The sequence below is a fragment of the Alnus glutinosa genome, chromosome 6 (genome assembly GCF_958979055.1).
Source record: "Alnus glutinosa chromosome 6, dhAlnGlut1.1, whole genome shotgun sequence".
In the NCBI taxonomy this organism is placed as follows: domain Eukaryota; kingdom Viridiplantae; phylum Streptophyta; class Magnoliopsida; order Fagales; family Betulaceae; genus Alnus; species Alnus glutinosa.
The window spans coordinates 1,813,410-1,824,454 of record NC_084891.1 but is presented as its reverse complement, the minus strand read 5'-3'; positions in this window follow the sequence as shown (position 1 = coordinate 1,824,454).

Below are 11,045 nucleotides of genomic sequence, written 5' to 3'. Positions count from 1 at the left end.
AAAAAAAAAGACGAGTCTAGGGAAAAGGAGCCCAAAACCATTTATCAAAAGAGGAGCAATGGTGTAGGTGAATACTAAGGGCATCTTCAACAGAGTTGCTATTTTAACCAGAATTGTTAAATTTGACTTTTTTAGCTATTTTTTTCAATCTAGCAGAATAGCTTCTTTAAACTTTTTTCCTTAACAGTGAACAGTGAATAGCCAACACTGGCTATTCACTATTCATCTGTTTACACTTTTTTTATTAATATATTTTTCTCTCCCCTTCTCCGTCCCTCTCTGCCGGCCATGAACAACCAACAAAATCAGGAACAACCAACCAAAATCGACCATGAACAACCAACCAAAAATCATGAACAACTAACCAAAATCATCAAAATCAACCATAAATATAGCTTTAGTCGTGATACATATAATCGAAACAGGGGAGACACATTCAAGCTTCAAAATCAGATGGGTTCAACTAAAAATCAACCAAAATCATCAACCTATTTTACCAGTCGCCGGAAATCACCTTTGACTCGGCCGGATCCGCGCCTAGCTCAACCGGAACTCGTCTCAGGCCACCGGAGCTCGACTCATGAAGGATCGGGTTGATGGGTTTCGCCTGGGTTCGTCGAGTTCAGCGGTTCTCTATCGGAAATCGCTCATAATCATCGGAAATCACCTCTAACTTTGCCGGATCTGCGCCTAGCTCAACCGGAACTCGCCTCAGGCCACCGGAGCTCGACTCATGGAGGATCGGGTTGATGGGTTTCGTCTGGGTTCGTCGAGTTCAGCGGTTCTCTCTCGGATCAGTCTCGACCTCTCGGGTCTCTCCATCTTCGGCTCTCCTCTCATGGGTCTCTCCCTAAATCCCTCGATCTCTGTCTCAGTGTGTTTCAGACGAAAAGAGAAAGGAAGAACAAGAAAGAGAGATCGGAAAGGGAAAATGAGGAGAATAAAAGAATAAAAAACATATATAATAAAAAAAGAATAGAAAATAATATTTAAATGTAAGTAGAGAGTTGAATAGTAAATCTGGTGGAGAGAATATAGGAAAAACAGTAGTTAAAGTAGAGATTGATACTTTTTGAGTAGTTATTTTAACTCCAACTGCTGGAGATGGCCTAAGAATGTTTTGAACAATAGAGGGTTCAAGTAGATCTTGCAAGTTGCAACAAGTGACTATTCCAAATCTGCTCACCTGGAATCAAAAGCTCAGCCACAGAAAAAATTGGAAAGTGCACCAGATTGACATTGGGAATAGGCCTAAAATTAGGCATCAAAGGAATCCAAATATCCACATTCAAACCACTTGAAATAGAAATAAAAGCACCATTTTCAACCACCATCCTATTCTTTTAACAGCCCCTTCCAAAGCTAAGAAGAGAGAGGATTAGAAGAGGCATTTAAAAAAGACAAGATATTTGCCTATGGGAGAATTAACCCAAAGAAGTACTTTTACCGCTCAACCCTTTTCAATCTATATGCGAATATATTATCATCGTATCATTAATATCAGAGAAAACATGGTCAATTAATCCATGCTCTCAACTTAATTAACCCTTTTATTGATAGACCACATGTTATATGTGAATGTGTTCAAATTGATTAAGGATAAAAATACATGCCCTAATAAAAAAGCATGCATCGATCCTTGAAACTTGAAAGTGGTACACAAACATGATCCATATATGCTCTATTGTAATAGAAAATATATACAATAAAAATGATATCAGACAATTAATACTGAATATTACAGAATAATATCAAATTATACAGGAAAAATAATCAGCATCTTATACGCGCGCTGGTGGAAGACATTGTTATGGGCAATCTGAATTGCACCGTAGCTATTACAGAAAGTAGGAGAGTTAAACGTCTGAGGAGCACCCATTTCCAGTAAGACCCATTGTAATCAAAGAAGTTCGAAGGTGTAGTCATAAAATTCATGGTACTTAGCTTCAGTGCTGGAGTGAGCAGCAACACATTGTTTCTTACTACTCCAAAAAAAAGAGAAAATCACCCAATAAAAAACAGTAGCCTTTGATGGAGCGACCATCGTTGAGATCACTTGCCAATCAGCATCTGCATATACTCATATAAGTCCAAAGATGAATGAGAGAACTGCAAGCTAAGCAGTGAAATAATGTGCCCAACGCCAAATCACATCACAATCAAAAAGCAAAATCCGCATCTATAAAGTTTTAACAAATGATCTCAACACCTTCTTGGTATATATAATTGAAGCAAGTGCATTATCGCCTAACTAAAAGTGTTAGTTTAAAATTACTACCTAATATATATATACACACACACCAAGCGATATCTTTAATTTTTTTAATAATATAAATTATTTTTTTATTTTTTATTTTTTTTCTAATTGATTGAGGAAAAGGGTTACAAGGGAGAATCCTTTCCACTTCTGATCCCAAGGGAAGAAGAAGTGAAAAATCCTACAAACAAAGAAGGGGTGGGCTCCCCAACAACTAACCCAGAAAGAACAACAACAAACCAACTAAACTCCAACACAAAAGGCAGCCAAACACAAAAACAAACAAGTAACAGTAGGCAATGGTGATCACCCATGACTCCAGAAGAATCACAAACAAGTCGGACAGCCGCACGAAGCGGTTTCAAATGACAAAATGGCTCAAAAAGCCCCAACCCAAGAACAAGCACTGCTATAAATCGAAGAAGAACAGTTGCACAACTTGAAAAGCCCAAAACAAAACAAAACACAACAACAACATAAAAACAGGAAAATAACCAACAATAGGGGCCTGGATGAGGGGAGGTGAGTGGGAGCCGCCTCTAGTGGCGCGTGAGAGCCACGTGCGGCCAGAGGAAGGCCTCTCGCCAATGGGAGACGCTGGAGCCGCCGAAGTATGCCACGAGTCGTGGTGGGGAGGCGGTTGGAGGAGACGTGGTCCACACGAGCCAGGAAGGTCCCTGGCACGTGCAGTGGATGCTCCAGCTAGTGGGCAGGGACGAGGAGCACGACGACTGTCGGTGGATTCAGAGTATGCCGGCGAACTCACTTGTGAGGTGCGTGTTGTGCGAAAATGGGCCAAGAAGTGTAGATCTAGATCCTAAGAGCTTGACCCATAAAACCATCCAAAAAACACACAAAACACGGTGGAAGAAGACGAGATAAACCGGTGAGCTCGTACACAAAAAAGGAAGGAAATTAATGAGCTGCTGTTTTCTTTTTTCTTTTATTAATTAGGGAATTGAAATTTTATTAATTTTATAAAACAGGAACATTTTATTAATTTTAATGAGCTGCTATTTTCTATTTATTGGCCTTTGAGCCAAGAAGCTTCTGGACTAGGCTTATTTTTTCTCTTTATTGTAATGATATTTTTTATTTCTTAGAAAAAAAAAAAAAAAAACTAGTGAATTATGCTGCTGCTACAAAAATGATCTCAACATGGTCCTTTATCGTATTGGTCCCTCCTAAATGCTAGCCAAGCAGCAGAAAAGATAATCTTTTCTTAGATCCACACTGAATAAATGCAGTTGGGGGTAATCTCAAAGTTCATCAAAAGTTGTGAACAAGTGAAAGTTGTGTAGGCTTTGTTTTGTAGCAAGAGAACAAATTGGGTCAAGCCCAACTGCCCAAACTAGGCTACGGCAGGGCCTAATTTTTTTTTTTAAACCCTTTAAAGTAATTAAGTATTACTCTCTATACTTCACCACTCTCTTAAGCTTAAGCACTTTGTACACAATAAGGGAATTGTTTATTAATTAATGAGAGTTCACATAAGAGACGAACCAATGATTCAGCATGAAGTACTGAATTTTTCTGAACTTTCATCAATTTTACAATTTATTTTAAATTTAAGAAACTCTCAATTTAGTACTAGATTTGCACATCTCTTATATAGAATTAGACAAAAAATGTGTAATTAGAGAATGAAAGCAAACATTTTTCATATATCTGTATAATGCTTATTATATAACATATATACCAGCTAATATATTAGTCTCATGAAGTCATAATTTGTTGAAACAACAACATTCTCCTCCCTATATTCGATCGGTTAGTAATTAACAAAACTATTTTTAACACCATTAATTAATAGTCTAATTCTTATAAAAGATTTTCTAATTTCAATTATTTTTCTAACAGATCAATAGATGTGCTCATGACTACCAAGAAGGAAGTGATACCTAGCTACTTCACCCACACATGCTTAATTTCCCCTTTTTTCGCTGTCAGATTCCTATGTATGATATTGGAATATTGGCCTCTTGTGATGCTTGCGGACGTCTCAACGGTGGCTTCAACTATAGATGTATATATCCCATGTGATTTCACTCTTGATCTTCAATGTTTATTTAATTTTTGAAAGCTTGAAGGCCATAAACACTCTCTTTCTTGCTGTTAATTCTAATAGAAGATGTCATATTTGTAATTGCACTTATTAATTCCAATGAGAAACTCGGTGTATATTTGTATGCACTAATTGCGAATTTCTCTTGGGTTTTCAAATGTGCAACTTTTCCGCTCGTAGCTAGGCACAAACATGAGGATCATATCCTCAAGCTCACCTATAGTGTTGAAGCTCATTGTGAAGAATACTATTGTATAATTTAAGAAGAAGAAAGAGATTTAAATCATTAGTTTTATTATTGTGCAGAATATATATGACTTCCCTACTTATTCCCAATGCATTTTAGGAAAATGTTCATCTATTAAGTTCGGTAGTACTTTCACAAATGACTATTTTTACCGGCACCTTTTCACTTTTGTTTCAAGGACTAGTCCTCCCCACCATGTGATGCTTGTGGTAAGGCTTTCGATGGCGTGCCCCTAGAATGCACTCAATGCAAGTGTAATGTCCATGGCTTTCGTTCGTGTCTTAGAGAAATTAAAATAACAAAAAAAGTCGAGTGATGGTTGGAGAAAGCCAGGAACAATAGCCTTAGACTTGCCCCAAGGCATGGAGATTTCAAAGCTTGCTAGCTATCATGGAACACACACTCTCTCTCCTAAGAGGTTTGATTATATCTTTAACTATCCAAGTTTAGGAAAATAGAATTTGGCCAAGAACTCATCAATATATTTTGTACATTGTGTTTATATATATATATATATATATATATATATATATATATATATATAGTTTATTGGTGAATGACTGAATGATATTAATTAATTAATTATGAGAAGGATGTTTGGCTTAGCATGTTTAAGGGAAAGGTTATCTTGATTCTCAATGTTGCTTCAAAATAGTGTTCACAGGTTGAATATTTGTGTTTAAGCTAAAGTCAATTTATCTTCTTCTTTTTTCTTTTTTATTTATTTATTTAAACCCCAATCTCTATGCCATACTCATTTCTATTTGTGACAACTATTTTTTTTTTTTTTTCTATATTATGTGATTAAAAATCAAAAATTTGGACTCTTGGATATGGAGCCAATTAAAGACGCCCCTTGTATTATAAAAGATTGGAATTCCTTATTATTATTCAACAATCATTACGAATAGTTACTTAGATTATGACCAAGTGTTGAAAAAACCAAACCAACCGTTTGCTCAAAACACACACGGCAACATGCATGGTACGTACAGCCACCACGTACACAGCTACGTGTCCAATAACAACAACCTCGCATTTCTGCCTCTTTAAAGCAAGTAAAGCTAGTGGCAGTCTACGTACGTGTGAGGGTTAGCTTGTAAAAAACATGTTTACTAATTTGTGGACGCTTTTCAATCTTTTTTTTTTTTTTTTTTTTTAATTTTAATAATAAATTAACACTTTTATAACTCAATCATAGAAATAGAAGAGATTGTTCTACCAAAATAATATCACAGATACATTCAAAAATTTCTTTTATCTAAACCTAATGTATGAACTATTTAATGGTAGCTTGAATTAAGACATGTGCCGTCTTACTAGAGATTTTACTAATATGAAGAATCTGCATGCCAGCTAGAGAGAATTTAAAATAATACGAGTGTCAGACACGAATTTTCCAATTTTACTCCAATTACATCAATTAGAACTCACAACCTTAATCACTTAGAATGCATCACATTTAATGGAGATGGACCGAATTGAATGTGACTTACATAGTTTTCCCACTTTAGATCACGATTGAGCCAATCTCATTCTCTCTAAAGTTATGTTTATATATATATATATATATATATATATATATATATATATATATATATATATATATATATATATATATATATATATATATATATTTTAAGAAAAAGGTTGGCGACTTTTGGCAACTTCCGATGAGGTCAATCTAGAGGTTTGAGAAAGAGAAATTTAAACTCGAAAAATGGTTTACGAAATTTAAAAACGGAAATCATTTTTTAAAACTAAAGAAGTTTTTCTGATCAAACTGAAAATATTTTCAATATAACTATCACTTTCGGTCGTACCAAACAACAAAAAATATTTATTGCCGAAACAAGCGTATCCTTTTTTGTTTTTTTTTTCCAATCAAGTTGAGTTGATTCCATGAATTTCAGTCGGGTCCAATCCCATTAAAGTAAGTCATTTTTTTTGGGTTAAAGTCCAGTATTAATTGTCCGTCATGAGCTCTATTTTTAATGAGATGAAACAAGTAGAGATTAACAAGAACAAGAAAAATTAGAGGTTAACAAGAAAACAAATGCAAAATGGGACAAAAATTTTCTTCATATTGATTTGTAGAAAATTTTCTATAACTAATATATAAAAATGACATGTGTTCTTTCAACAGCATTCCAATGATTGAAGACACCCCACAAGTACATTTTCTAAAGAAACTCATCAATTGATGGCATATAGAATTGCTTAAACTTGATATTTTCTTATCTGATTCATCTTTCTATCAAGCATGACAGGCACAGTTGTACAACCTCCTAGCTAAAGAAACCAAGTAAAAGATACTTAGAAAATGTAACAAATTTCTCCTTGTAGAACCTGAAAATATCAGTCTGCATTAACTGAATATCATTTCTCAACAAATCTCTCCTTTTAGAATTTAGGGTTAAATATAATTCTAGTCTTTGAGTTTTGAAAACTTTATATTTTAGTACCTGAATTTTAATTCGCATCATAAATAGTACTTCTGTTTTTGGAAAAGACAAAATTAATACCTCAATCAAGTTTTCCGTTCAAGAACTAACTGCCCGCCAGGTGTCAACCCCTGAAGGTGACACGTGTTTTAGTATAAAAAAAAATCTTTAAAAATTTATTAAAAAATTGAAAAAGAAAAGAAAAGAAAAATAAGAGGGGTAGTTGAGCCACCTTCTTGACTGGTCTGGGCCATGGTAGTATAAAAAAAAATAATAATAAAAGAAATGTTCAAGAACCACCCACAGAGGCCAAAACCCATCATAATAAAAATAAAAATTGAGGGTTTGCCAATGGAGGTGGCCGAACCACCCCCAAGGGCCAAAACCCTTGATCAATTTTTTTTTTGGGCCATGTGGTTGCCGAACCACCCCATGGCCGGTCAAGAGGTCGTCTTCTTTTTCTTTTTTTCAATTTTTTTTTTTAAGTTTTTAATATTTTTTTTAATTTTTTAATTAATTTTTTAATTTTTTTATTTTTTTATACTAAAACACGTGTCGACTCTCCAGGGTACGTTGACACCTGGTAGGCCGTTAGTTTTTTGTCAAAATATTTGACTAAGATACAAATTTGATCTTTTCTCAAAATGGAAGTACCATCTGTGATACAAATTGAAACTTAAGTACTAAAAAATAAAATTTCTAAAACTCAAGAACTAAGAGTGTATTTAACTCTAAGAATTTATTACTTACTGCATATACAAGTTCTTTCTTTATTTTTCTTTTTTAGTGGGCCATGCAAATCTTTTTTTTTTCTTTTTCTTTTTTCCACCTACAAGTTACTTGGCATAAAGTATTGAAATTCTGTCGGTGCAAATACTTTGCTTTGGACCCTTCTATTCTATAAGACTGACAAAATCTCAAAGAGGTGGCAGAATACATACCTTAACCACTTGCCACGTCAATCCTCAAAAACACAATTTGCTTGCGTAGGAAGCAAGTGAATGCGCGCTGCTCACCTTGAGAATAAGGACTTGGCTCTGACGTGCGACACGCCAACGAATTCGTCAAGTATTTTACATAATTTGATAGCAAGGGCCGATGAGTAATTTATCATATTTTATAGAGTTCTTAGAATATTTTAATATAACGATGAATTTATTGGAAATTAGGTAAACTACCAAAGTAAATTACACATACTCTCATCAAACTATCACCACATCGTCAATATCTTCTATAAACTACGATTGTGTCAATTTTTTTCATAAACTACTAAACAATGTCAATATTACCCCAATGACAAAAATACTCTTTATAATTAAAAAAAAAAAAAAAAAAAATTCAAATTATAGCAAAAACCTATAAAAATAAATATTAAAAAAATACGAAAAAATAAAATAAAAAACCAAGACAATTTATTTTTGTCTTTTATTTTTTTTCGTTTTAAAATTTTCTTTTCTAAAACTGAAAAAAAAAAATCTTCAAAAAATTGAAAAACTGATGCGGTCATTTTATTTTTATTTTTTATTTTTTTAAACAATTAATTTTGTTTTTTGCTTTTTAATTTTTTGAAGTTTTTGTATTTTTTTTTTCAAATTTATAAGAATATTTTTGTCTTGTTGAACTTTTTTAAGGTCTTTTTTTTTTTGAGAGGGGCATTGACAATTAAATAGTAGTTTAAGAAAAATTATGTGTACTTTTATCCTTTCTAAAAGAAAAATCAACTAATAGTTGTATTGGCCTCGGTTGAGTGAATATAATGACTTATATTTTGTGAGACATCATTTTTCTTTTTAGAGGAAAAAATTATAAAATTAAAAATTATTTTTACTTGGAATAACTTCACAAAAGAGTATCGAATTATACGTGTTTTGAAATAAGGGTAGTGAACTAGCAAACGTCTCAAATTGGGGAATCTAAGTTTTCAAATGTCTCACTTAAAAGTACTTAGTTAAGATTTGCTGTTAAATCCTAACGGAGTACTCAGAATACCCTTATGTTGTTTTAGAAAAAGAAAAGAAAAAAAATATGCTAGGATTTAGTAAGATTTAGGTATTGATCAGAATTTAACAAAATTTGCAAAAATACCCGTGACTGAATCTTTGAAAGATTTTATAATTTTTTTTAAAAAAAAAATAAACACGAGTATTTTAGAAATTTTTTTAGGAGTTGGTCAGACTTTTTTTTAGTTTTTTAAAAATTCTAATAATTTTATGAAGGGTATTTTTGTCATAAGGGGGGATGTTTGACATTTTTTTTGTAGTTTAAGGGGAGCATTGACAAAATTGGTATTTTGAGAAAAGGGGACATTGACGAAGTGGTAGTTTGAGGAGGGTTTTGTATACTTTTCAAAAAAAAAAAAAAAACCTTAAAAAGTCTTAAATCACCAATTATTCAAAAAGTTAAAGTTAAAAGAAAACGATAAATTTTAAAATTTAACTAATGCTTTAATACTCTCATTTATGTATGAATTGAATAAGACCAAAATGTGAAATATTCATTTAAAATGCGAGGTGAACTACATAAACAAAAGAACTGCAAATTTAATAAGCAATCAAAATTTAACATCTTAATTAGCAAAAGTAAAGCTTAGAATTGTGAAAAGAAAGAGAATTGCTATAGCCCATTTTAATAAATTTAATAAAAACAAAAGTTTCTCTCAAAAGTGGCCTCGAAATGCGATTTTTAAGGCAAAAAAAAATTAAATTCACGTCATCCAGAAAGACATTAGAAAGAGTTCTAATATTTTTTTTTTTTAAAAAAAAAAACAATCAAAATTAGAATATACTTTACCTTCTCACAAGATATGTTTAGGTAGCTTAGAAGTTAGAATTTATCCTAACTGCATATACAAGTTATTTCTTTCTCTTTCTTTTTCTTCTTTCAACCGGAAAGAATTTGCTTTGCAGAAAATAGTAGGCCATGCAAATTTGTAGCTTCATTCACCTCAAAAGCACAATTTGCTTGCGTTGTAGGCAACTGAATATATGCCACTCGACTTGCTCTTATTTCAAAGGTTGGATAAGTAGAAATCTCGACTAATTTCCCTCCACAACAATACCAAAAAAAACTTCAAATTATAACAAAAACCTATAAAAATAAATATTAAAAAAATACGACAAAAATAAAAAACCAAGACAATTTATTTTTGTCTTTCATTTTATTTTTTTTCAATTTTAAAATTTTCTTTTCTAAAACTGAAAAAAAAAATATTTTTCTAAAAAAAATTGAAAAGCCAATGCAATCATTTTATTTTTATTTTAATCATTTTTTTAATTTTATTTTTAAAAAAAATCATTTTTTTTTTTTGCTTTTAAGTTTTAAGCTTTTGTATTGTTTTATTTCGAATTTATAGGAATATTTTTATCTTATTGAACATTTTTTTAATGTTATTTTTGTCTTTTTGTTGGCTTTGAGAGGGATATTGACATTGTTTTGGTACTTTAGAGAGTAGATTAACACAATTGATAATTGGAAAACACATTGAGGATAGAGTGATAGTTTAAAAAAAATATATGTATTTTTCTCTTTTCTAAAAAAAAAAAAAAATCAACTAATAGTGGTATATGCCTCAATTGAGTGAATAGTAATGACTTATGACTTGTATTTTGTGAGACATCATTTTCCTTTTTAGAAGAAAAAAAAAAATTACAAAACACAAAATATTTATAAATTATTTTTACTTTTATATAATACCAAATTCACAGCAAATATATATAGTAAATCTTTTTTTATATATATACACCATAAAAAAAAAAAAAAAAAAAAAAAAAAAAAAAAAAAAGATTTACATTTACCAAACAACACGATTTCTTTCCCACTAGACTCATCTAATTGGGAATGAAGGAAGATTCTCATTATACTATCCTATTGAAGTCAGAGCAAAAAAGAACGTACATAAGACAAAATGTGGGACCCTCAAATTCACTAGACCCTAGAAAATGACAAATAATCGAACGTATGAGAGAAATTAGACACATAATAATCAAATCTAGAAATATACCATTAAATTTGTAAATTAATTTAAACGAATTA